The sequence below is a fragment of the Anopheles coluzzii genome, chromosome 2 (genome assembly GCF_943734685.1).
Source record: "Anopheles coluzzii chromosome 2, AcolN3, whole genome shotgun sequence".
NCBI lineage: Eukaryota > Metazoa > Arthropoda > Insecta > Diptera > Culicidae > Anopheles > Anopheles coluzzii.
This window is the reverse complement of record NC_064670.1, coordinates 32,876,920-32,904,765: the sequence shown is the minus strand read 5'-3', so window position 1 is coordinate 32,904,765 and position 27,846 is coordinate 32,876,920. Positions and strand designations below refer to the sequence as shown.

The following is a 27,846-nucleotide window of genomic DNA, read 5'->3' as shown; positions in this document are numbered from 1 at the left end:
TTTGTTATTTTGAAGTGCTTTTTTCTTGTTTGGCTTTATTTTCTCATTTCCAGTCATATGTCAGAGGTAGTCAGCTCCTTAATATTCTCATCAGCTTTATAAGTCCTGCACAGTAACTTGCTAAATGATTTACAGCTCAAGGAGTGATGTAATTCAATCAGTTTCTTCAATATGACAGCACGGCAACAAATTGCACTGGAATTGAGACGCAATCATTAGTCATCGGAACACCCTTCCCCCCCCTCCCCTTCCACCCTGCCAGCAGCCTGTGTCAGCGGCTTCGTATCATCGGCGTCATCACCCTTCATAGAGGGGCGGCTAGTCTCAGGTTCAGCGCAGTATGACTTCATTGATTGATTGACAACGCAAGGGTAATTGTGCATTCCATCCAAGTGACCCATCATCACCCGGGCCGCCGTTGTTCGAGCTAAAAAGCATCGCCTACTACTGAGAGCAAAGGGAAGTATGAGAGACAGAGACAGACAGAGAGAGAGAGAGATAGAGAGAGAGAGAGAGAGGGAGAGAAAGAGAGAGAGAAGGGGAGAAAGAGCGAGATGAATAAACACGATTGTTTGAAGCTGGTGTAGCTCCGTGTTCTTGGAATTGCTTCACTGGCCAAGTGGCACAAAAAAAAGTAAAACGGAATCTCCGATACAGTGTTTTCTGGAGGTTCTCATAGTTGTGGGACACTTCCTTTACTTTTTCTTATAGGAATTAAACTTCATATTATGGAAATTCTACTGTATGGCACCCTTATTGGAAGGCTCCTTGGAAATTCGTATTTGATTTGTTTAAGAAGAGTGCTATAGAGTTCAATTCCCATTACATCAAGCTCTTTTCATATAGGAAAGAATCAATGAATTGTCCCACAGCTATGGGAACTCCTGTTAAACCCTGTAAGGATACCCGTTAGGACCCGTGAAGGATGTGGTGAAGGAGCACCTGTAGGAAATTAGGTTAATATATAGCGTGTCCGTGTCTGAGGACCTCGAGTTCCCTGCTGATCGTTGTGCCACATGTTCTTCCGGAGATCATCTTCAACTCTTAACTTGGCCGCTGTTCCTGGTCTGCTTATAACGATCATCCTTCGAGATAAGATCCGTCTTGACTCCTCCCAATCGATTGTAGTATCCTCGTTACGGATTTAATTTTAAGTTTTTTTTTTTTGTATCTGCAAAAGAAAAAAAGCGCTGATGATGATGATCCATATACTCACCTACTGCTTAAGCATGTATTGCTACATAGGTCTTCGATATTCATAATTTTACCAACATTTTTCTTTCACACACAACACACATTCTGATACATTCGCTCTCACTTCATTTTCGCATGGCAACATGACGCGGGTGTGGTTGATTTGTGTGGTTTGGGTCTCGTTGAATTAATTGTACAAAATCAGCTTTCAAAGTGATCTCACTTGTTTGTGAAAAAAATAAGTCAGATCGAAAATGAAAACCGGTTCTGTGATTACATTTCATCCACACACACACACACACACACCCCTCCCACTCCGATCCCGACGACGAAATCACAACCCGATCAAAACACATAACGAAACAGGATCGGTGGGTCCTTCAACTTTTAACGATGATCAGCACACCATCAACACTTCAATCTTAGCACCGACACACACACACACACGTCGAAACGGGACATATTGGGGGAAATTCTTGAGTAAAGGGAACCCATTGGGGTCCACCACTCCTCTCCCCCGTGTGTCTGCTGCTTCCGTTCCCATGCGCTGTTTCCTCTTATCGCCAGAATTGATGTCTGCGCAGGCTTTGGGAGCTTTCGCGGTCAAAGAAAGTCAATGGCTACCACCATAACCATATCTCCTCCTGTTTGTCTGCGGCGTTTTGGGCGCACGCACACACAAAAAGCACCGAAACAGAAACAGAGAGACTCGTTTCACTGGGGAGCTGTGTGTGGTGACACACAGGCGCGCAGCCGCCCTATTCTCTCTCTCTCTCTCTCTCTCTCTCTCTCTGCTCCACCAATGGAATGCAACGTCGTGCCCGCGCGGGTCGACGAACTGCTGCTGCTACCAGGAGCGGTGTGTCTGTTGCCGGCGAATTGATTTCGTGGCTGGCCAGCAAAAGGAAGCGCTCCCCGCGTTGTATTGAGACGAAACCTTAAACACGAGCCTACCACCACATCTCGAGTCGCGGGTAGTGTGTTGTGTTTGACGTGCATGAGCAGCCACAGGCAACCACACAAACACACACACAATGAAGGGTTGCAAAGCAGCAGCAGCATCAGCAGCAACATGGTTGCGGCGTTCCGGGGTCGGGAAAGCCATCATCCGAACAACAGCTCTCCATCCATCCACCGAGCTCTGCTGCTGCGCGAATGGAATGTGCACTCTCTCCTCCTCCCCCCTTCTTCATCACCCGCCGACGACGTAGCGCTCCTCCCGCGCGCGCCGTTGGTGTAGCTGACAGGCTAATTGATGAAGAAATTCGCCTGTCCATTCCCCGACTGGACCTACTGCGATCGTTAGGTGGAGAGCAGAGGCACACGGCAACAGCAGCAGCAACACCAGCAGCAGCTCTCAATGGACTTGATGATGATCGAGGCGATCGCGAGAGGGTGACCAGGGGGTGGGCGGCAGGGGGATGGTGTTTCTGATTAGATTTAGCAGCTGAAAGAAGAGAAGAAAAATTAGCTAAACGAGCCAGCACAGCAGAGAGAGGGGAGGAGAAGTGGCCTGGTCAGTGGTGTACGTACGTACGTGTGTGTGCCGTGTGTGTGTATAAATAAGCAAATATACAATATTGTAAAACACAAGTCACAGTGGCTGACCAGACACCGCCAGAGAGGTCCAGGGCGCATTGGGCGCGCTCTACAACAAATTGAACCATTAATTAGCGCCGCCGCCACCGCCGCCTCCTACCGGTCCCACGTGCATGCGGAAAAAGAAGAAGAAGAAACACAATTTCGTGCTCATCGAAGGGTCTCTTGTGATTTCCCCTTTGCATGGTGGGGATACAAACACACACACGCTAACTTCGAATGATAAAGCTGTCGGCCGCCGGTGGTGGCCTTTTGGCTCTCTTTTTCTCGCCGATTCCCTTTTTGCCGCTTGAAGAAGGACGCATCACCACCATCACCACCACCACTAACCAAGAAAATTCGGTTCCATTCGAGTTGCGCGCGCCCCGATGCCCCTACCCCCTCCTCCTTCGTGATGATGTGTAAATTAAAATGTAATCGACGAACAATTATCGTTGATTTATGCTTTTATACCCGCACGTTAACCAAACCAGCAGCGGCGATCGTGCCTTGCTCCTTCTCCTCCTCCACACCTGCACGGAGAGACTATATGGACACCCGTGCGGAGCTTTTCTCGTTAAAAATGTGTCAAAATTATGATTGCAGGTATAAGCCGCGAAGCAGGAGGAGACTTCCTCTCAAGATGCAGCAATACATCACGGCACGGACGCACGCACACAAGCAGGAAATTCATGAATTAGCGGGTCGGTAATGCTCTCCCCCCTTCTTCACTTGAGGCTTGAGGCACCACACAACGCCGCGTTTCGAAACATCAAAGTAGTCGCAGCAGCACATTTCCACTACTCCTACTCCACGGGTTCGCGTTCCTTTTCTGCGCTATGTAAGGCACATCACCATGGAGCAGCAGCTCTCAAACTACAATGTATTGAGAAGAAACACAATCCAGCCACACACACACACACACACACACAGGCTGGAATTTGAAAGGTTAAGGAAAAAAAGCAAAATAAAAACCCGTCTTACCGCGCCGCAAAGAGGACGTCATTGCACGTCGCACACCAAAACCAAACACACCAGGGGAATGGGTCACGGCTCCCCCCTCCGTATCTGTACTTTCGACCTCTGTGCCATGGGCGCCTACTTACACACACTACCCATTTAGCTAGAGATAATCAGCGCTGCACAGCCTACTCAACGACACGCTCCTTTTTCTTGCTTCTTATTTTGCTTCCAGCATTTGTGCCCCCTTCGACCCCCCCCCCCCCCCCCCCTTCGGAAGCGCACAACAAAGTGGACAGAAATCTGTGAATGAAAGTACCACCACCATGAGGCGTGAGGCTTCAATTTACACGCCAAGAGAGCAGAGAGGAATGGGGGCTGTGGGGACTGCCAATCACGACTTCAACCCGGACTCTGGACTACTTTACAGTGAATGATGATGTTGTTCGTTCGCATGTCGGTGTGAGTGTGTGCAGTTTTTTTTTGTCCACTTTCCTTCCGATACCCTTCACACTCTCCAACTATTCCTCCCCCCCCCCCCCACCTCTATACTATGTATATAGAGTAAACATCCGGTGGGACTCGCGGCCACTCTCGCGCAGTCGTGCGTCAGGAGGGGCGCGCGCACTACAATATCCCGTTCTAAATAAACTACGGCCACCCTACTAACAATCCCCCTCTTACCTCCCCCCCTCCCCCCCCCCCCCCTCAACTGTATACCGTGTGTGTCTTTCGTATTGGGCGAGCAAAGAGAGCAACGAGACGAAATAATACACCAATACCACCAAAGCAGCATAACTTTCTTTTCCAATATCGCTCAGTGTATGGCGCTCTCAGCGACGCCGGGCGGCCAACTTTCAACCATAAAAAGAGCAAGCCCTGCCCCCACATTCCTGCTTCTCTTCTTCCCTCCGCCCCCTGTATTGCTTCCTTCACCCCGGTGCCGCTTTCCTGTTAGGTGGTTTCCTCCTCTTCCCAGATTGCTGCAATCGAGTGGCACACGGTCACAGTCCCCTCCGCTGAATGACTTTTATGAATGATTCTCTTTTTTTTCATAGCGCGCAGTCCCCGCCGCTTGGGGGGGAAAAGGTGGGATGGATGTAGTAGTGGGTTGTCTTTGAACGATCTAAAAAATTGATACCATCATCCTCAAAAGGACAAGATTCCATCAGCTGCCGCCAGCAGGGCCCTTCCGCCCTCTCCAGCAATACACGGCGACGACGACGACGACGGCGATGATGATAAAGATGATCATGGTAATGCCGAGTGAAAGCCAACAACTGGGCGACTGCCAGGTCGGTCGGTGATGGTGGTGGTCGGATGATGATAACCCACCATACATTCACGACACACGGGCGACTCCACAACACCACTATCTCTCTCTCTCTGCGCGTCTTCGCGCGAGCTTGTTGATACACACTCGAACATTCCACACTTCCCCTGCTGGTTCCACACACATTGTAGAGGGTTCGCGCTCCTCCACCAAAGACGTTGGTCGACACAGCAAACGAGCCGGAGGAATGCCGCCACACAACAGCTGAACACCGATAGGAGCGCGAAGCAAGAGCCAGAAAGAGGAGAGATCCAAGGAGTCCGCTGCCGAATGCCGTTACAGTACAACACATGCTGGTGGTGTACCACCACTTCAACTACCAATCATCCAAGGGTTAGGAGGCGACTGCTTGGATGATGAGGGATTGGCAGCACACCCAGCAGCAACGTGATGGTCTTTTGATTTAACCGGTGCGCGCAGCACACCGCACACACACACACACAGACCGCCTGGAGGGCTTTGGAATGTTGCACCCTCGTGTAAACACACACACGCGGTTTGCGCGGTTTCTGGCCCTCTCATGCGGCCACACTTCGATATTATACATTGGATCGATAATGAACGAACCTTTGCTCCGATTTATAAAGCTGCACTTTCTTCCTTGCTCTCCCTGTCTCTCTTTCTCTCTAATCTCTTGCTTTTACTTCGTACCTTCTGTCTCCCTTTCTTTGGTACATCTGGCGGCTTCATCGCTTGATCGTTCACCGACACTGGGAGGGCCACGAAGAGAAATGTTTCTACAAGGAAAATTGATGGTGCTGGTGGAGAACCAAAAACATCTCTTTTTGTTTTTTTTTCTACTTCATTTCCTGTTTTTTGTTGTTATGCACCCCACCACTTCAGAGCATGGAATGCCCACGACTGGCAAACTGGAAACTGGCCCCGGATCTGCTGCTGTGGCGATCGACAACGCAGCGCACCCCGCGCGTTGTGGTGTAGACTGGACGATGTTCATTCACGAACTAAAGCCAGAAAATTGCCGTACTATCACAAGCCTGAATCAAATGCGACGGTGCCGCTGCTGCCGTCCCTCTGCGCCTCTGCGCTTGGGCCCACAGCGGACAACAAAACCAGTACCGCGCGCGCGTCTTACAACTACTACTACCACACATCACGCCAACACTACCGCGGGCACATGCACATCATCCATCAGAGCGATCTAAGCTAGAGGGATCAGTCAGTCGCAAAATGGTGTGTGGTATGAGGGACAGAGAGAGAAAAGTAATATGAACGAGGAGGAGGAGGAATGAAGCAACCGTTTGTGTAACGATTAGAAGAAAATGCTAGAAAAGCATTGTAAGAAAATCAATACGCCGATTGATAATGAAATAATCACCGTTTCTCAAGTGTGGGGTGTACACTATGTGTCCAATCAAACTGCGCACATACACACACGCACACGCAGATGCAGTGACACACATTTTAGAAACATCTGGAGCCAACTTCCGCTAGAGCTTACTGTGTAAAAAAAAGTCTCTTAGAAGTAGAATCACTGAACCCCCACATTCCCCCTTATTCACAGAGACATGCGCAAACCCCATTGGCGCAGGGAATGTTGTAAAGGGCACATGGAAAAAGGCTCCCCCCCTAACGGGTTCCGAAAATATGCTCTGCGCCACAGCACACAAGGTGGCTCTCTCGCTGCTATATTGGATGATGATGTTTGCTTACTGTGTGTGTGCGCGCGCCTCAATGATCCACATTCATGGCACACGGTTGGTAGAGGTTGTTCCTGTGCCGCCAGAACATTTGTGACACACGTTGTACATGACGCCGCCAAAAAAAAAAGACCAACCGGAAGTATAGTCAAAACGGCGCCCTGATAAAGGTTTGATGATTCTGCAAATAGACAAAAAGGAAGAGAGAAAACATTAGACATATGCGCGAACAACTTGTTCCAGATGGAGTTTAAAATTATATATTTTTTCAATGAAATAAATGTGTTAAAATTTTGGTACTACAGATGTGAAGCTGAGTGTTTCCCTCGTTTTTGCACATTTGAGCCGATCGTCTGTTGAACGAGTGTTGGTGTCGCCTTATGCAAAACGAGTGAGCCATAAGAACACGAATTATATGAGTGATGGTGACCTTTAGCATTTGCGCAAGAGCTCTAAGCGGCCACAGAGAGCAAGGTCTGGAATAATTCTCATCAGCATCATCATCATGCATACACCGCACACTTGTGTGTCTCAGAGTCTGTGTCTGTGGCGCGCACTCGGTACGCAAAAACTCGTCCTCGGCAATGCCGACAACCGGTTTGCTTACATAACTGTGTCTTACTTAGACACTGAGACGGTGAGGAGGAGTTCAGTCTCCCCCCTCTTCCTCGATAGAATCCAATCACAAACCCAACCAACACCTACAACACAACTGCCACAGTGTGAGAGTAGAGTACACACTGATGAGCGGTTATGGGCGAATATCTGCGGTGACCGATCGACCGCGTAACGCCTATGACTAAGCGACATTCTGCGTACAAAGAGACACACACACACACACACTGTAATCTCGGGCATGCGATCATCAACACCAATGGCCTATTTGGAGGCCGCCAACACGCGCAGCACACTAAACCCTGCCGGCGGCGCACACAGCACAAAACTGCTGATCTGATGCGAATGGAATGCGCGTCATCGGACTCCCTTTTGCGCGAGAGCGAATTCAAAGAAACTGTCTACGGATGGTGGAGTTGAAGCGTTGACGACGACAATGTAATCTGCCCACTCCGACATGTCTTACTTACAATGAGGAACCAAAATGGCAAAAAACAGGACCCCCTTCACCGCTGTCACACTGTTAGCAAACGAAACATAAAACAAACAACTAATTACGATCAACTTCCTCCTAGGGGATGTGTGTAAAAGTAAAAACACCAACCAACAAAGAAAATGTCCAACAAACGAGCAGACGAAGGCGTGTTATAATACACATAAGTCACACAACACTCCAGAGGGTAGTAGGTTGGTGGTAGTAGAAGTGTACTTCACGAAGGTTTTCACCGGAATCGAGCTGAAATTTGCATAGCACTTAATATACACGCACGCTATGGGGTGTACGGGGCGGGCGGGAGAGGAGGGGGAGAAAAAAACCCATTTCAAACCTGACCATCGACTACTACGTGACTCCGTGGCCGGTCCGTCCGTCCGTCCGTCCACATCATTGCCGCACAACAACTTACTCAGGGAGAGATATATCTATCTGTACATACAAAAAAGCCGGCAACGGCGCTTTTGGATTTAAAGTTTCTCGGTAAAACGCGCGCCACTGGAATGTAGTTTTCACTTCCCTCTCTCACACACAAACAGCACACTTGTCCCTTCTTTCCGGGAGGCCCTTGCGCCACACTTTAACACCTCTCTCGCTCTCTATGATTCCGCACACCAAAGGCACTGAGAAACTCGTTTCCACCTCGGGCTGACCACCCCCCCGGGTGAGGAAACAAGTTTGCGTGTGCCATGACTCGATCCAGTGCTTCTTCTTCCTCTTCTTCGTCTCTTGCTTCTCCTCCTGGCAGGCAGGCAGGCTACCATTTCCACCCTCCATCGGTGGCCTCTGTGTGGCATGCCATTGATTGGCACTGTGATTTTTGTTCAAACTAAAGCCTTGTGGTGGTGGCACGGAAAAGTATGATTCATCTCCGTACACATTCATAGTTTAACTCGCCCCGATTGCTGCTTGTTGGGAGCGGTGGTGGTGATGGTGTTACATCCTGCATATTATAGCCCAAAGAGCCACAGCGCCACAGCAAATATCGCTTCAATGCCCTCAATTGGAGACCACACTGTACACCCAGCAAAATGAATTATAACGCCACGGTTACTGAGAGGATTGTTGTAACCACCTCCGGGATAGTGCATCTTCACCCAATCACGTTGTGTTTCGGCAGTTTGCCATCAACTGACGCCGCTCAGAGACGCTGGGCGCAAGATTTCAACGCTTGCCGCAAGAAACGAGCGGAGGACCCGAAGCCGAGCGAGATATACATCGAGAGCAGTTTAATCTTGAATCATGTGCAGCGCGAGCGGGCACCACACAAGAAAATTACTTTTCTTCGCTTTTTTCCCCTCCATCCATCGTTCCTCCTTCACCCCTTCATCCCAAAATCCGCACCGGCGACACCGATCCGCAACGTGCATTCCTGCGGCTTGAAGCCCCACTCACCGCCTCTCTCTCTCTCTTCCAGGAGGTTCGTCGGCATTATTTTATGATGGGTTTCGGTGATGATGGGTGGTGGGCAGCATTATGATGTGCACGTTGAACGTGATCGAACTAAAAACACAAATTACAGTTCTCGGTTGCTGACGAAGCGAGCAAAGGGGTAACAAAAAGGCAGCTGGGGGCACGCTGTGGTCGAGAGCCATCGCCGCGGAGGCGCCATCCACCACCAAGCGTACACCGCGCGCCAGAGCGAAAAAGGAGTCAAACAAGTGAATAATTGCTCATTAGTTTTGGGGCGTACGAGATTTAAAATATGTGTTTGTGTGTGTGTGTGTGTGTTGGTGGCGCATAAATAATAGCAGCACAACAGCATTCGAGACACGTAATAATAGTTACAAATTAACTGCAACACGACGAACCCTACTAAAACCCCAATGCGCGAGGAGATCGATCCTCGCACGTTGGACTGTGGTTGTACATTAAACGATAAAACGCTGGGGCTCTCTCTTGTGGGATTTCTTCATCATCCTGAGTATGATTTAAGGTTTAAGGGACCATTTTCCCCCAAACCCCCAAAAAACGATTGGGTATTTAAATTACTCACACATACATACACAAGACTCCCTACATACAGAGCACAGAACATGCTTTGGAAAATTGCACTACAGGGCAAAGCAACCAAACCGAGCGGCGACCCCTTCTCTACACTCTCTTCCTACATCGTTCAAAGCAGCCCATGAATGAAGCTAAAATTATGAATGGGCACGGTTGTTGTGTGAGCCCGGACGGGGGGGTTGTGGTTGCGCCGGCAGAAAGGCAGAAAGTACATCGTCGTCGCTCGGTCGTATGAATGACGGTTGAAAAAGTTGAATGAAATCAACCGCCAACCGTGCTCAGTAGTGGTGGTGGTGGTGGTGCAGCAACAGCACGGCGCATATTGCTGACTCGCTCTCGCACTTCCCACATCACCACTACCGCGAACCGGTGGAGGTTCGTCGCTCCGTTTCTTTCTACCTCTCTCTCTCTCTCTCTCGTTCTTTTTCGTTCGCCGCGCTATTGCGGTTTCTCCTTTCTAATTCTCTTTCTTCGCAGGGGTATCGTTTCTCGTTCGCTTGTTCGCCTCCTCTCGTTCGCTCTAATCGGCATCAAATCCTTAACCCGTTTGTGTGTGGGGTGCCTAGGATTGTATCGCCCGTGTGTTCTTCCTTCGCTTCGCGGACGTTCTGTAGGGATAAGTACGGCGCGTCTCTTGTGGTTTTTGCCAAACCCTGAGAGAATGTGTTCAGACGCATTCCCCTCACCTTGTACCGTCCTCTTTGTCTCGCTCTTCCCTTCCGTTCACGAATGAAATGCACACCACCGCCCGCGGTATTCATGTGCATCGCGTGTGTCGTGTGCATGATCATCATCATCGTTCACGTCTACTGCACACAGGTCCGGGGCGCAGACACACACACACGATGATGCTGTTTGCGCTCCTGTTGCACTCCTCTTCTCGTGTGTCCTGCTGCTGGGTGGAAAGAACATGACTGCTGGTGAATGTAATATATGCATCTTGGAGCTCTGTGTGTGAGAGAAGGAGGTGGAGGAGGAGCTCGTATATAACTGATAAGTATGCGCGCAATCTAAAGTGCAGCAGCGCCTGATTATTGTGCTTCAAAGCAGAGCAAATTCCAAAGGTCGGCGCGCACACACTGTTCTGAAGACCGACGGCAAACAATGCACAAGGCGCACACGACGATCTCATGAAATCAATCATCATCTGTACACGAAGGAATGACCGACCGGAGTTGATAATGGAAAACTAAACGTGGCACAAAAGCACTAAAGCTGTGCCTCTCTGTGGTTGCTACTAAATAAGAAGGATGGTGATAGATGCTACCTCACACACAAACACACACACACCACACTAGTGATGGGTAAAGCTGGCAAAAATCCAGTATCGACTCCGATTCGACTCCGATAATTTCGGAACCGACTCCGGAAGGTAGGTCCGCCCGGAATTATCCGGAGTCGTTTGGAGACGGAGTAGTCCAGAATCGTCCGGAGTCGTCCGGAGACGTCCGGAGTAGTCCGGAGTCGTTCGGAGTCGGAGTCGTCAGGAGTCGTCTGAAGTCGTCTAAAGTCGTCTGGAGTCGTATGGAGTCGTCTGGAGTCGCCTGGAATCGTCCGGAGTCGGAGTCGTCCGGAGACGTCCGGAGCCGCCCGGAGTCGTCCGGAGTCGTCCGAAGTCGTCCGGAATCGGTTGGAGTTGGAGTCTTCCGAAGTCGGCCTTCGACACAAAGGCCTGTATAAGAAGTGCACGCGCAAAGTGAAAGAAAAAGAAAGACAACGAAATTAAATGCCTGATCACAAGCACAATGCACCGGACGGCTCCTGTTGACTCCGATCAACTCCGTTTCCGGTTGACTCCGATCGACTCTAGACGACTCCCAATGACTCCGACTCTAATTAACTCTGGCCGACTCCGACTCCAAACTACTCCGAGCGACTCCGAACCACTCCGAGCGACTCCGGATGACTCCGGACGACTCCGAACGACTACGAACGACTTCGGACGACTCCGAACGACTCCGACTCCGGACGACTCCGAACGCCTTTGGACGACTCCGAACGTCTTCGGACGACTCCGAATGTCTTCGGACGACTCCGAACGACTCAGGACAATTCCGGACGACTCCGGGCGACTCCGAACGCCTCCGACTCCGCGCAGAACTAGTGGTTCGGATTTTCCTGGAGTCGCGGAATTGGACTAACAATAGTCGAAGTCGGATCGGAATCGTGTGTGCACTCCAAAGAGCACAACACTACACCACCCCATTGAAGAAACAAATGTTGTATTGCGCTTATCAGCAACATTGTTTGTTTGTTGCCGCCACTGGAAACGCGAACTGAATACACCCATTCTCGTCATTTAAACCACCCGAAAGGAGGCTGCTCTTGATTGAATCACGTCGTTGCTCGTCCAATCACAACAACCCGCTGACCGACAAAAGATTAGAGGCTGACCCCGTTCACTGGCAGATGAGCAGGCCAGGCCAAACAGAGGAGATTTCTAAAGCTAAAGGTGTAAAGGTTACGTGCGCGGGGTTCGGTTAACCCCCTGATAAGACGAGCAGCAGCAGCAGCCCAGTCCATCATGATGAGTCCAACCCACATCTGGGACAGTTGTTGATTACTAAGTCATTCATAGAGGCTTTCGCTCCCTTTTGCACCACTTGTTTGTGTTTGGAGGAGACATCAAACATTTCGAATCTGGATGGGTCATTCGCAACTTCCGGTTCAAGTCATTGCGTAAGAGCAAGAAAGCGGATCTTCAATCTAGCTAGCTGCTAACGATAGGTAGCGATTGGTTCCACATTAGCCGCCCCGAGTGTCAGCAGAGCTTAAAATCCAATCAACTCAATGAGGTACTGCAGTCCAGGCCAATGGCGCCAGAGAGCAGGCACTATTGACATTGGGGGGAAGAAACAAAACGCCACACCTTATCGCACCAAAAGACAACATTGTCGGCAGTGTTTCTATCCGCTCTCTCTCTCTCTCTCTCTCTCTCTGCCCTCGGTGTCTGTCTGTCGTTGTCTATCGGGTTGGTGTTGTAACAACCTTCGTACATGAACATAAACCATGTTCACGCGCGCCCGTGTGTCCTCGAGCCGTCGTAAAATCGGAACCGTGAGAGACAGACACAGGTGGAACTGCCACAAACTGTCCGTGTCGAACAGCGAGAGACGAAGAAGACACGTTCTATACCTTTTGCTCACCCCCGTGCTGCTGTAAGAAGTGTTGTAATATATTTCAGCCAGGGTCGTTGAAGAGATAAAGGCTGAAGAGGAGATGTCTCAAGCAAAATACATATCACACAGACTGCGATAAGCGCAATGCGTGACAAATATTTTAACGCACGCGCTGCCTGCCTGCCTGGTATGTGCTGCTCACGATACAAAATAATAGTTGAAGAAGGTTGTCTTTGTAGGTAGTGTGTCTTTGGTCAGGCCGAGGGCGGCCGTTTCAATCTGGCGGCCCTGGGTTTTTACCAACATCAAACCGCTACGACGGAATGACCATGGATGGTGTGGTAGGAGGGCAAGAGCATGAATCAGAAAAAGTCTAGCTGCTACTATTGGCTTTGCAAAAACACCACTCTACTTTTGTTCACAATTATCTTCCTCCCAATCCATTGCAGAGGTAGTAGCACAGCTCCTCACTACTGTCCACAGGCCTTATTTGCCAACTGGCGGAGAGGGCGATGACGACGATGATGATTTGGCCAGTAGTTTTTGTCTTCCTTCATTCCGTTTCCAACATAGTGGCGAAGAGTGTTTGGTTCCGGTTACGAACGAACGAACCACCACCGACGCACCGCCGCACACATTTGCGATTCTCAACCGCCCCAGAGCCTCCCCAAAAAAGGCAACGAAAGTTTGACAAACGGGCACGTACTGCTGCCGACTCACGACGAAAGAGGCCGACGACAAGCTCTACCCACCACCGGTGCGACAACAACAGCAAAAAAGGCCATTTCCAGCCATTCGACGGCACCCGAGAGGAGAGCGCTTCAGACCAGTCACAGGGCCAGCCACAGGTCAGAGGCGTTGGCTGCCAGCAAACAAACACAACTATGGACACACAAACGACTTGGCGCAGCAGCGTGGCGCCGACGTTCCACCATCTTCGAAACATAAAAGGCGAACACGACGACGACGACGCCAAACTCCGCGGGCGATTAGTTTTGCGCGAGCGCGCTCGCCTGAGAAATGGCACATCCGTGAAAATAGTGACCCGAACCAAATCCACACACAGACACACTCACAAGGCACGTACTAATAGCTAAAAGAGGAGACGACATGCCCGAAGAGATTTCTAATACCGTTCTTACCCTGGCAGCAATTACGCTGTCTGTCAATCAGCTAAACACTGCTTTAAATATACCCACCGAACACGGGGCCGCAACGGACAAACAGACGCCCATTCAAACCAAAAGGGGAGAAAAACTAAAAATTCCTCATAAAACAACCCCTTCCCTTTTGCTTCCCATTTTTCGTTGTGTCTGTGGTAAGGTGTACCACCACTCCTCCTCCTTCTCCTTCCCAGCCATCAACATAACCGAGAAAAATTACGGTTATGATCGGTTATGAGAGACAGGGGAGGGCAACCAAATTCCCGCGCGAAGGGAGAGAATGGCTTTGAAGTATACTATGGGAATTTATTTAACTAGTTTCTTTCTTTCCCGCCCCAGTTCATCTTCTTTCCAAAAAATCGTGGCATATAGAAGAACGAGGGCTAAAGCGGCAGCCCTTGCAGCAAGCGGAGCCGTCTCGTGTATGTGTGTGATTATCTGGGAAATCCGGCCGATCCGGTTGGAAAAGCTACGGGGAGCTGGAAAGCTGCGGATGTGTGAGAAAGCAGCTAGTCGTATGAGGTGGAAAAACCCATGTTTACTAATTGGCGGATGTTTTCTAAACCACCACCACACCAACAGGCACACACTCACTGGCAGGTTCGTGTATGCGGGGATGCCACCATTTTGCACACATCTATCGAGTGCATGTAAAACCGTTTTGCTTTCGGTCGTCGTCGTCGTCGACTCACATCATCATGATGATGCATTCAATGCAAATAGAAAATGATATGCAGCAAAACACCGCCAGGAGCCAAGGAGGGTAGTTACACAAATAATTACACTATAGGTTCCACTCTCACACCCTCCTACCGTTCATTGCTGAAGCCTTGCGTTAACGTGTCTCCTTCTAACGAGCAAGTGCTGATGATGTTGGATAATTACGCTCCCCAGTAACGACCATCAAGCATCCCTGGAAGGTACCCTAGAGAATAAGAGTTTAAAATATGCCCAAATATGGAGGAACCCTTCCGAATGAATGTGATGCTAAAACAAAAGTAATCAATGTTCGCTCATCTCTTGTCGGGAAGCGAATAAACCACATTCCAACACTCTCAGAATTGCTAGAAAGAGTCAACTGTGGAAGTTGGTAAGGTTCACGGTAGTGATGTGCTCTTTGGAGCGCACCCCTACGACTCCGATCCAACTCCGGCTATTGTTAGCCCGATTCCAACTCCGGCAAAATGGCAACCAATAGTTCTGCGAGGATTCGGAGTCGTCCGGAGTCGTTAGGAGTCGTTAGGAGTCATTGGTAGTCAGAGTCATCCAAAGTCGTTCGGAATCGTTCGAAATCGTTCGGAGTCGTCCGGAGTCGTCCGAAATCGGTTGGAATTGGAGTCCGGAAGATTCCGGATGATTCCGAACGACTCCAGATAATGCACGGTGGACCTACACTCCGGAGTCAGTTCCTAAATTATGGATCGGAGTCAACTTCGGATTGTTGACTAGTCCACGACGGTGTGATAGATGGTCGGTTGGTAGATGTTGGTAGTACTAAACTGGCAACCAATTAACAATGGCGTTGAGCAATCATGAACAGCAAATGTTTAATTCATTCAATTCCTATACACGGCCCCTGCCGTTCCTATCATAAAATCCTCAGGTGTTAGTCATATTGCCTTCATTATAATACCCTTATAGGACCCCTCCCTGCTGTGAAGGCAACCTAGGCATTATAAAGCTGGTCGGGGGGCAAGATCAACCCTGGGGCAATATAAAACGAAATTCCTTTGCTGCTTCCATTGTAGTCATAGATACGTGAACTTCTACATAGATACGTGCGTTTCATCCGGACTCGATCGATTATTCCTAGGCATTTAAGATCACCCGAGTATGCGTTTTTCTCCTTGAACAGCTTGATGTAAAGAAAAAAATGTGAGTGAGGTGAGATCTGCTTGATATGTTACGATGATTTTAAACAGATGCCGTTGGTTTTAGCCCGATCGAAGGGAACCGAACTTTGTAGATTGGTTGGACCTCCTACAACCTTGTTTGCTTATACTCTAAAAGGCCGCTTTGCTCCGTTGTTTCGTGCCAATTCCTTTTCCTTGGTTGGTAGCCCACCAGTCCCTCTCTTAAAACCTCCCTTCGTGAAACACGATCGCAAATTTCCGCGAAATTTGGAAACTAAACCAGCAAGCACACATGAAACGAACGAACGAACGAACACATGTGCCTTCACCATTCGAAACGCGTCTCTTTATGCACAAAGATTTTACTTTTCCCCGACCGAACACACGCAAGCGCAGTAGAAAGCGCCCTGCCAGTGAGAGACGGAGATCGTCGGGTTCGAAAAGCAGCCGCCGCACGTTTTACGCTAGTTTTGCGCACTTTTCGTCTTCCAAAAACGCGAAAATCGCACCCCGCAAGGGTTCGTGCGTGTGTGTGTGTGTGTGTCTAAATCAAACACAATTACATCACCACCCGTGAAGGTTTTAACGAAACTGTTTGCGTGTGTGTACCTTCACTTCCGCTTTGTCATGCCACACCACCACTCCGTACCACTTCCGTGCGCGTACCCAAGACAGTGCGCGCGCTTGATTCTCTTCTTCATTGGTGCCACACAAACACAAAAAATGCATGAGAATCTAATCTTGTAACGCGGGTTTTCCCGTTAATTTATTTTTCAGTTCCCTCCGTTTTTTCGAGTGCGTTTGTCTTCATTTTTTTAGGGTTTTTGCCCCACATTAACAGTCATTGTGTAAAATATGCCCAAAAACTCTATGCTAAAGGCGGCTCAAAGCCGGGCTCGCACGCTCTCGCGCGTTAAAGGTCAGCTCGGCTTTGAACCAAACAACAAAAAAGGAGGTAAAAGAGGTTTATTTTGAAAAGGATAAGACAGAGCCACCTCTCAACCAGCCGAAGGTAACTACCTTGCTATGGCTCGCCCAAACTAGTTTCTTTCCGCTTGACGGACCTCCCTTCCTTCCTTAGCGGAGTGTGTGTTTCACTACTTTTCCCCCTTTCTCAATCCGCTAGAGCTGCTACTTTCTCTCTTTGGCAAACAAAAAACCACGGCATGTAGCAAAACGGTTTTCGTGTAGAAAAGGAAGGTACGAAAAGCGCAAAAAAATGCACACACACACACACAACCAGTGAATGCTTTATTTTCTTTTCCCCCAATTTGCGAACGATGATTGAATGTGGCCAAATATATGCGCCGCGCGTTGACGACACGATTTCTCGCGATTCCCACACCCATTATTCAAATGTTACGTGGCGGCGGCGTGTTTGTGTTGGAAAAGAGGAAATGTATAAGCTGCTAATTCATAAATGATGGGGTAAAACGAAGGAATGGATAGAGTTAGCTTATTATAGCCCCTTTCTAACAGTGGCAATTAAAAACAAAGGTCTAAACTATGTTATTATCACCAAATACGGTAACAAGATGCCAGATATTTTGAAAGATGTTCAAAAAATAATGCAAATAAGCTAACTTCAATTGCTTCCAACTGAACTCGCAACCATATCAGCAATATAGAACAGACATATACTCTCTCTCTCTCTTACAACAGAGCACGCACACACAAACCCAGGGGACAGAAATAAACTCCCAAACGCCCGTCCCGACACAACACAACCAACATTGCCGTCTCGACATTGCCGGAAGAAACGGAACAACCCCCGTTACCCTCGATGATTTCGAGAGCAGATGATAGATGACGGCAGAAGAGTGAAGTGAAAAAAACGAATCCCCATCCACAACCGGAAGTAAGTCTCGCTCGCACGACTTAAAAGACATTCTTTGCCCTCGCCCCTCTCCCTCAACCAGCAGCGGCAGCAGTTTAGAGCAGTCCGCTGCGCGTTAGGAAATAAGTCGTGAAAATACACAGCACAACACACCATCCATCTTTCTCGCGCGCCGGAACAACGCACGCATGCGCCGACCCACAAACCGCAAGTGAGAGGCACAAACAGCCTGCTGAAATATACACTGCTTGCGCAAACCGTCCCCCCGAACGACGCGCACCAGAGAGATCGCCGTAAGTGTCGCGTCGTCGTCGTAGCGCACTGGGATAAGATGGACCCAATGAACGGGGAAAATCGGAACATGGACCTCTCGTCACTCGCTGCTATGTTGCTACTACGGGGTAGTGTGTTTGCTCAAAAACTAGGTCGAACTGTGACTCAAGAGATAGAGGTGTCGAAGAACTACGACTACTAATACTAGGGCAATTGTAACCGGCCACGCCACCAGACGCGCGCGGGGTAGAAAAATAAATACCGCCGCGACACAGCCCGCCGCGGATGCATGGTGCAATCCATTAATAACTTTATTAACTGCAACAATCGCGGGGAGCGCATTCCGTGCGTTGTTCTCTCCAAACCCAACCCAATTGCGTGACTCAAGTGGCGTGTGGCTATGGGGAGGAAGGCGGGAACAGAGGACGGCATTCGAGAGTGTGGTTGCGCCGCTGGGCCGCGAGCTGCGCGTTGCATTGGAATGGCGTTTCTAATTGAACGCAGTCGACTGAATGCGCACTACATACGGAACAGCGTGGTTGGAGGAGGTGCAGTGCGCGCTGCACTTGTTTGAACCTTCGATAACCCTTACACGCGTACCTAACCCGCACCTCTCCCTGCATGATTGCTGGGGGTGCAACCATCATTCATGTAGTTGGAGAAAGAAAAAGCCATACCTGAAATTGATACTTATTATGCTTTTGATAATGATTTCAGATACTTTCTCAAATGTTGAGGGTTGAGTAGTGCGCATCGGAGCTTCTCTTAATGACCAGGATTATGACCGAGCTTCACTGAATAGTAAATATGAGAAACCCATAAATTGATGGATAATTAAATATAGTTAATAGTAAAGAACCGCTCAAGCAATTTCATGAAAATTGTCACGAGTATTGCTGTTAAGCTTTAGCATTAGTTTTAGCATAAACAAAGTCAACCATATCGCCGCCGCAGACATTTTTATCGCTATTGGGCGCACACCACAGCAATGTGTAACGTGTCTCCCCCTTCCCCTCCTTCCTTCAACATTCCTTTGCTTCTTAGTGTCAATCGAACAATCTCATCCTCTAATACACAGACACACACACACGAATGATCGAACGAAACACGCCAATGCAATACACCATTCGCTTCAAACGGCCATATACCGTCCCGCCGTGCAGCGAGGCGCAGAGAGAGAGAGAGTTCGTTGAACTTGCCGCGCGCGCGGAAGGCTCCTCCGGTGGAATGGATTGAGTTCATTCATAAATTTCCTTTAAACACCAACCACCGGCGGCTTGGCTTGCGCTCTCCTTCGCGCCGTTACCACCAACACCACCTTCTCTCACCCATGGGTGGCACACCATTCTCCCAGCAAAGAGTGGCGATCGAGCGCGATCCTCCGCACCAACTTCTCTCTCCCCCGATGATCTCTACGTGCAGAAGGAAGGAAAGAAAAGGGACACACAGACACGACCAGCATACCAGCAGGCTCGAGAAATGGCCCGGGAGGGAGGGGGGAGGAGGTGTATGAAAACCGGCTACACATTCCACCGCAACACTGGGCACTCCCTCTCTCTCTCTCTCTTTCTCCCTCTCTATTTAGAGAAAGAACCACATTCTAACCACAGAAAAAGCTGGGCGAACGCAAACCCCAAAACGAACGGCGCGAAAGAAACCGAAAAAGGGTGTAAGAAAAAGATATAAAAGTATACACACACTCACACAAACACGTACACAGAACCAGTGAGCGAAGAAATTGGAAAACGAACCCGCCCGACCACCGAAAGCATAAAATGATAGCAAATATGTTCACCGCAGCAGCAACACGCCAAGCGCGACCGCATATATGGGATGAACAGGACGGACTTATTTTCGGGAGATCCGAAGGCAGCCCCCCCTTACCCTTCATCGCCAACCGTTCCGTGCGTTTAAATCGCACACACATTCCACCGGTTCGATATCTGGCCACCATTCACCCCTTCACTTTGCGTCATGCCTCGTGTTTCCCTCTGTTTTTGCTCCATTTTGCATGTGCACGGGACCCAACGAAGGGCAGCATACATTCGTACACAGACAGACACACACACAGACAGAGACACACAAACCGTGGGATCATTTCTTTTCCTTTCCCCGCACAGGCCCCGATTTGGAGTTTCTTCGTTTAATGTGAGCGCGGTAAGTGTGTGTGTGTGTGCGTGAGTGTGTGCCGTCGTCGGCTCTGTCCAGAATTTGCAGCGCGCCCGACAGCAGCGCAGACATTCTCCGACAGGCGAAAGGAATGTTGTTTCGTTGCCTTTCTGCTTTCTTGTACATCTCCACACCCCCCTTGGCCATCTTTCTTGGCGTGGCGGAGAATCACACATAGTCCGCAGCACAGTTTCTTTCTTGCTGTTTGATAAGTTAAAGGCTCAACTTGATGGCACCGATCGAACCGGAGAGGACCTCAGACACTGGTTGGTCTGTAGGGAGAGAGACAATTATGGTAGTCTGTAAACGCTCTTTTTAATTCGAATGCAAACATTCCAATAATCTTCAAATGATCGTATGATCATCATATAGCATCCGGTAGATTCAATAAGCCCCTACACAAAACGATAAACAGAATGAACGTGCTGATTGCAACATAAACAATGATTAAATGCAGTCGGGGAGGATGGTATTTTCTCTCTCTCTGACCTGCTTGGCCTATTTCCCGTGTCGTGTGCATGAAGGGAAACCAACGGACCAGCAATAACATTTCAAGCAGGCGCGGAAAAGGTTCATTTTTGTTGTTTATAATGATGATCTCCATATCATTTTGGCTATAAACAAACAAAAAAATAACTGAGAAACGATCAACAGTTTCTTTCGCCGAGCTGCAGAGTAAGAGACACAACATTACGGCGGGACAATCAAGCGGCGGAGAGGCAACCCTGGGCGCGGGCAAGAGCGCGTGTGTTCCGCCGTCGTGTGTCGTTTGCATCGGGGGACCCCGCGTGGAAAGATAGCGGAAATCATCTCGGAATCGGTCCGGTTCCCAGAAAATTGTACATTTTCTCGTGAGAACAACTCCGTCACCGCCGCCACCATTCGCGCCACCATGGTTGTTTTGGGTTGGTTGGTTGGTTGGTGCAGAACCAAAAACCGATCCCGGGCCCAACCACCGAACCAACCCACTCGACCCCGCGCGCGCGCACACATCCACACACACACACCGCAACCGACGACGCGCTCTCTTGTCGTTTGTGCAACGCCGCCGCGCGCGCACCGCCGGTTTTACAATGCCAAAACCAACCACCTTCATCCTTCTCGGTAGGACACACACCACGGACGATGACGATGGTGTGCTGATGGGACGGGATCGGCAGGACGGACGTGACCATAATCCCAGCGTGCGAGCGAGCAGGCGAGGGAAGATTCACACACTCCAAGCACCAGCAGCAGCAGCAGCAGCAGCAGTCGGAATCGGGACAAAGTGAACTGGATTCGGCCGACCTCCGTTGGCTTTTGTGCCGTTGCCCGAAGTGTCGTTTCTCACAAGGGAATCTCTTCTTTAGCTCCGTGTGTTTCACCATTTCGCCCTTTTGCGTGCGCATTTACTCTCGCTCCTCTCTCTCTCTCTTTCGCTTCCTTTTACTTCTGGGTTTTCAATGCACACAACACGCGGGATTCACACACCGTTGTGGCCGTGTGTGGGATCGCAGATGATCGTGGAATCTCAGGGTTGGGTTGTGTGAGATTGTTTTTTTTTTTCTTTCTTTCTTTCTTGTCTTTCACCGCTCTTTTACAGAGATTGTTCTCTGCTCTTCGCCGCACTTTTGCCTTTGGTGTGGGATGCGCAACCTTGAAAATGGGAAATGTTTTAATCCATAAATCAGTCACAGATCCCAATATCCGTGTTTGGGTACTAAATATAGAGAGAGGTTCGCTCCCTACCGTTTGGGTATGGAAACCGCCGTTTGTTGTGTTTGTGTGTGAAACATATTTACTCTTTTTTTTGTTGCAAAAATATCCACCTTTTTTGCTCATTCTACAATGCAGAGCGCGACGGTCTGAAGCTTCCAATTTGCAACCAAAGATAGTAACGGACATTGAAAACACCCACAAACGCGGGGCGCGCGCATGATCGTGGGGGTTTCTGACTTGCGTGGTTCGATCTCGAGCCATAATACGCTTATACACATATCAGTGTTTGGCTCCGAAAGGGGGATTTTTTTCCGTCATGGTTTTGTGGAGCGGCAATGGGCAAGGTTATCTCGCGTGCTCCTCCGGACAGCCGCGCGATTAGAAAGATCGCTCCCGAGATTCACGTCTGGCGCCATTGCCCCAACCACACATCACACTGTGTGTGTCTGTGTGTGTGTTTGTGTAATACATATAAATTCGTCCCACCTCTGTGTGGCTGCCCCACTGTGTGCGCAACACTGCTACTACCCCGTCGCCGCACGTCACCAATTCGCCATTGTTTCCGGCGGTGGTGTAATATACTTTAACTGTCAAGTTAAAATAGCTAGCCCACGACAAACTCCTCCTGCGCTCGGCGGCACAAACGGCCTACACGACTGCTCGCGGCTCGATCCCGAACCCGAGCGCGGAGGCTTAACTTTATTTGCGCGCATACATCTTGCGGCCGGAATCGCGGCGCCTACCATCGCGCCGCCACCATGAGCAACTAACCCGGATGGATGGGGAGCAGATCGTCAACTCATCGACAACCGGACACACTATTACTAAACCCCATCCTCCCTGGCTGGTGTGGTTGGTGGTTCGAGACTACTAAAACGACACCCCCGGAGAGGAAGCGACCTAAACGAGGGTGTCACCACACTCAAGACAAATATACTCTCGCACGCGCAATGCGGACACCCCCATACGGAGAGAGACAGCGAGAGAAAGAGACAGATGGAGAGAGAGAGAGAGAGAGAGAGAGAGGGACACACACTACGGGCCTCCCTGTTTCGTCGAACAAAACTCCTCTTTTCTTAGCCGTTTTCCTCGGGTCTCATGGGCCTACCCCCTGTGGCCTATTCCCTCGTTCCGCTTGTTCCTCCATTGCCATTGAGAGCATGTGCTTGTGTGTGTGTGTATGTGTGTAGAAAAGAGCGAAAAGTAGGGAGGGAAAGAGCGAGACAGCTTATCTAATGATTTTACATGATGTAGTAGCCAACTCGCCCCGATGCTCTGTTGCTAGCCGCAGCCGTAACTACACACGGCTAAAAATAATCCGCTCCCTCACATGCACATTCTTATCAGTGAGCGAGAGCTAGAATTGGTAGTAATTTGACAACATACACACACACACATACTTGGCGACCACAAGAAAGGGGTGATTTGACACATGAGAAGGGAAAGATGCTGTTTATTCCAGCCGCAGTGTGTAACAGGTAATGCCATATCGTACACCATCTTCCACCAAAAGGGCATACGATCCTAAATGAAGCTTACGACCGTGATCGACCGTCGTGTTTTTGCTTCCAAACTTTTTATACAACAAAATTCCTTATGAATGCTTAAAAAAAAAAAATAATTCTTTTGTGAGTAGGAGCACAAAAACACCCACATTAATTCCTGTGTCCATCTCTGTTTTTTTGTTTCAAACCAATGCAATGCGCAAAGTCATGAGATGCTAGCACCACCAACCGATTTGCTTAGAGAAGAGTGTGTGTGTGTGTGCGATACTTACATCATCGGTTCCACAACGGGGAGCAGTGGGACGACGAAAACTCATTTAAATCTCGTGGTGGCCCGGTGGTGGTGTTCTCCTTCACGAAATAGCAGCAACCCGCGGAACCGCCGTACCGGGATAAGGGGTGCGCTCCCCGTCCTCAGGTTCTCTTGCCCTTTTTTTTGTACCGCGCGATTGCCAACAAGCTATTGAGCGGGGGGTCGGGATGATTGGATGGTAGTGGTGCCGTCGTTCTGCGTTTTGCCACCCCACATTCGAGGAGAGAATTCACATCTCAGCGTTATGGAGGATGTAGCGGCGGGGCGTTGCTTGATAATGTACCGGTTTCTTCACAACCAGCACGATTGTTATTGACTGCAGTCACCCCCTGACGTCGTTGGCGATCCTGTATAGCGCCAGCTGGCTGTCACGTACGTGCACGCACCCACACCAGCACACCCAGTGAGGATGGTTGCTCCGGGATTTTTCATTGCACTACTGGCACTCTCCTGGAAGCTGCTGCAAGTTGTTGAATGGGTGCATAATTTTTGCTCGTCTTCCGTTTTCTGCTGGCGACACCCATACTTAGTTTCCAGGGAACGATCCGATCTGCAAAAAAAAAAAATAGAAACGAGACTAATTGAAATATCAGTTATTTATCGCTGTTTTGCGCCGTGTTTGCATGATTTCGAATTAAAAATTTCTAGGCCAGTTTCTAGGCTTACGAACGATTCCCCGATTCTAGGTGTAAGTGCTCTGCTGTTGTATTCTAACCAAAACGTCACACAACCTATTTGAACCTCCCTCCAATTGAAGGACGAGACGCAACGCAGTTCCGGAAGTGTCCACACTCGCTGCTTCTTTGCATACTGTATTAGCACCCCTCCTTGTGTGTGTGTGTGTGTATGTGTGCACCGTCTAGCGTCCATCAAACGATTTGCTGCCACAGGTGAAACAAAAACCCCAACACAACAATCGTAGAACACACCGGCACGGATGTAGAGAGGTTCGCCTTCTGCGCAGCAATTCGAAAAGCCAACACTTGCCACTGCGCAGTAGTAGTGCAAAGAATCATGGCCTACTGTGGTTGTGGTGGCCCCCGATCTGGATGTCTTTTTGCCCAGTGTGTGTAGTGTGTGTTGGTGGTGTTCAAGCAGCAACACTTCCTTCTTCTGAAAGCAACTTTGAACCACCCTCTTGCGTCCCGAAATGATACGGGCGTTCTGAGGATAAGACAAGTGCTACCACCACGGATGTGTCTGTGTGTTGTATGCGCAACTCTGCATATTACCAAAAACCTCTTAACCCCAAAATGTATCTGCGTATGTGTGTGTGTTAGTTGTATTCAAATTTAACTGGACTCTCCCCCAAATTGGTACACCATCATTGCTCAAACTCTATTATTCTATTGCTTACACCAGGGGGGGAACAACACTGGCCATGTGCACACGCATTAGTGCTCTATATCTAATACAAAATTTGTTTTTTTGTCAAGTGGTGTTGTGTGTATGCGTGACACAAGTTAGCCGAAAACGAGGAGCAACACACAGCTAGAGCGCACACTACACACGGAACCAATGCTGGTGACGCGCGTGTACCGCCACACCACCAGAGCACCCCTGTCACTCCCCTGCCCCCCACCCGCTCCATATTTTTGGTTCCACAAACACGGCAGAAGAATGTGTCCACCGCCGTGCGGCTGACGGGCGGTCGGTCGCGGCCCCATCCAATCCAAAGAGTCAAGCTTTCAATTAACTTCAATTAGATTCGGACACAGTGCCACGGAAATATGCGGAGGGAAAAATCGAACGAATCCTCCACACCAAGCACAGGGTGGTGGTGTTGGTGCAGACCGCAGAGAGCTCATCGAGTAGGCCCCTCTATGCCTGAGAAGAAGATGATGGTTTGCAAGAAATGTGTTGTGCTGTTGGGCTGACGATTTTCTTCGCCACACACACACACACACCTGCCGGGCTAATTCCGGAACGGTTCCGGGAACGGTGTGGTGTTTGCGGCCGTGCAAAACGCTCAACACTTTTCCAAAAGGTAAAGAGGTAAAGGTAGACGATATCGACGACAAACACGGCGTGTTGTGTGTGTCCTTTGGTGGTCGTTACGTTGCTTGCTAATCCGCAAACTCGGTCCCCACCCACCAATGCGTATTGTGTGTGACATCGGCGTTGCTGTACGTGCTGTTGTTCAACCGAAATTTCTAGAGACCCTCCAACCAACACACACTACGGGGAAGACGATGAGCGCACACGCGAGAAACGCAAAGCCACAGTAGATCGGCGCGCACACACCACCAACCAACCAACCAACCAATTCTATTCTACCGCTGGCGATCAACTCGGCGAGAGACACCGCAGCACACAGAGACACTACTGTTTTTTTTACGATGCACACACACACACGCAGCACACAGCGCTCTACAGAGTCTACTAGCAGTTCATCAGCAGTCCAAAGTCCACCGGTAACCAGTTCAAAGTTACACCACATTTTACACACCTTCTCCTCCCTGCCTGCTCGGTCCTGCCTTGGCACAAACTGCGGAAAAGGGCGGTCTATGGAAAAATCCGTCACCAGCGAAAAAGGTACATTTTTTCCCCCTCGAAAAAAAAGATCAAACGCACCAGCAATTGCAGATAGTAACGGAACTAATTGCGGTAGCACACATTTTACACACTACACCTCCCAGCACACACACCACACACACACACGCACAGATGACTCGCACAGTAGCCATAGGAATTCAGAGTGTTCAACCCGCACCCGCGGTACAGCTTTTGGTAAGTGAACCCGCAACTCCAAAGAGGAGCAGTGTATGGCGCACGCATACTACACGCGATCAGTTGCCGTTACAGCCGCCGTAACGCCTAAAACACTTCTTCATTACCTTGCGCCACACAGCACACTGATTCCGCTGGCCGCTGCGGGAAGGGACGGCCACGGTTCGAACCACGGCCACACACCGAACCACACCACCAAAGCGCGCTCTGCACGCGGAAACTGTGACTTCACTCGATACCTGTCTTGCTGAGAATGTTTGGCGTTTCTTCGGTATTCTTCGGAGCTGCTCCTCGCCTGACGTGCGTTGAGGACGTGCGTTTGTGTGTGTGTGTTTCTTTCCCTCTTTTTTGTGGCGCTGCGGGCCCGTCAGCTTTTGTATTGGTTCAGCTGTTCAGCGCGCTCTCGCCGATGCTGTTCCGCTCTCGCTCTTTTTTCGCGCTCTCTTTCTCACTCGCTCGTTTCGTCTCACGCGCGCGCTGGCATGAGTGTGCTCTCTCTCTCTCTCTCACTCTATCTCTCACGCGCACAACTCGAACGGCTCAGAGAGCGTGGTGGTGAAAATGTTTGACATTCCTTCGCGTGTGTAAAGGCTGCCCCAATACAGTTGCACGAACCAGAGGCAGAACACACTCAAAAAAACATGCAAATGAAAAGGGTTTTTTTTGCTTCACACTGTTACCGAAGTTTTGCAGGGTTTTGGTAAATTTTAATTGGAACTAGAAAATCTTAACGGGAGGAAAAGAACTGAAGGGAGCCGTTCGTGGAGGGGCATACAGGCATTCATTGTGTAAATTTATGACATTTGCATTTATGACAATGTGCAATAAGTATCATTCAACGGTTCATTACATTACCTTCAAGCCAAAACAATCATCCAAGCTACGAATTAGTAGATTTTGGAGCTAAAACTTTCGTTCATCAAATGTTTTAGTTGCCGCGAATCACGAATTTTAAGTTATGTGAGTCGCTTGTAGATTGGTTCAGTTGGTGCTCCTCTCACCGTACCGTCGATCTTTCTCTATCGCCGTTTCATTTTTTCTCTCACTCACTCACACACACACACGCGCGGGTTCCAATAGTCGCTTTGCAGCCGTTTGGCGCTCTCGCGCAACTACATGCGCAATGCGCTCGAACAGCTCGCCGTGGTGAAAATGTTTGACATTCCTTCGCGCAAAGCCTGGCCAATATCGTCGAAACCAACCGAAAAAAAGAGAAACAAAAACGGTAACAGATTGGAGTTTGTTGAATTCGCTATTACAGGTTAAAAATGTAGTAAATTATGTCAACAAATACGGTAGAACAATTTCATTTCATAACTATTTAAACGCAGAAAGGAAAAGACCCTTG

The 27,846-nt window shown here is 49.4% G+C and overlaps 1 long non-coding RNA gene across 1 annotated transcript; it reads right to left on the bottom strand.

Moving 5' to 3' along the window:
• Positions 1-27,784, bottom strand: LOC120949544 (uncharacterized). Its single transcript, XR_007453374.1, has 4 exons — positions 26,606-27,784; positions 23,728-24,318; positions 6,737-6,904; positions 1-2,641 (listed from the first exon to the last, which is right to left on the bottom strand). It is a non-coding gene; the product is annotated as an uncharacterized LOC120949544 (long non-coding RNA).
• Between the last annotated feature and the right edge of the window lie 62 nt (positions 27,785-27,846).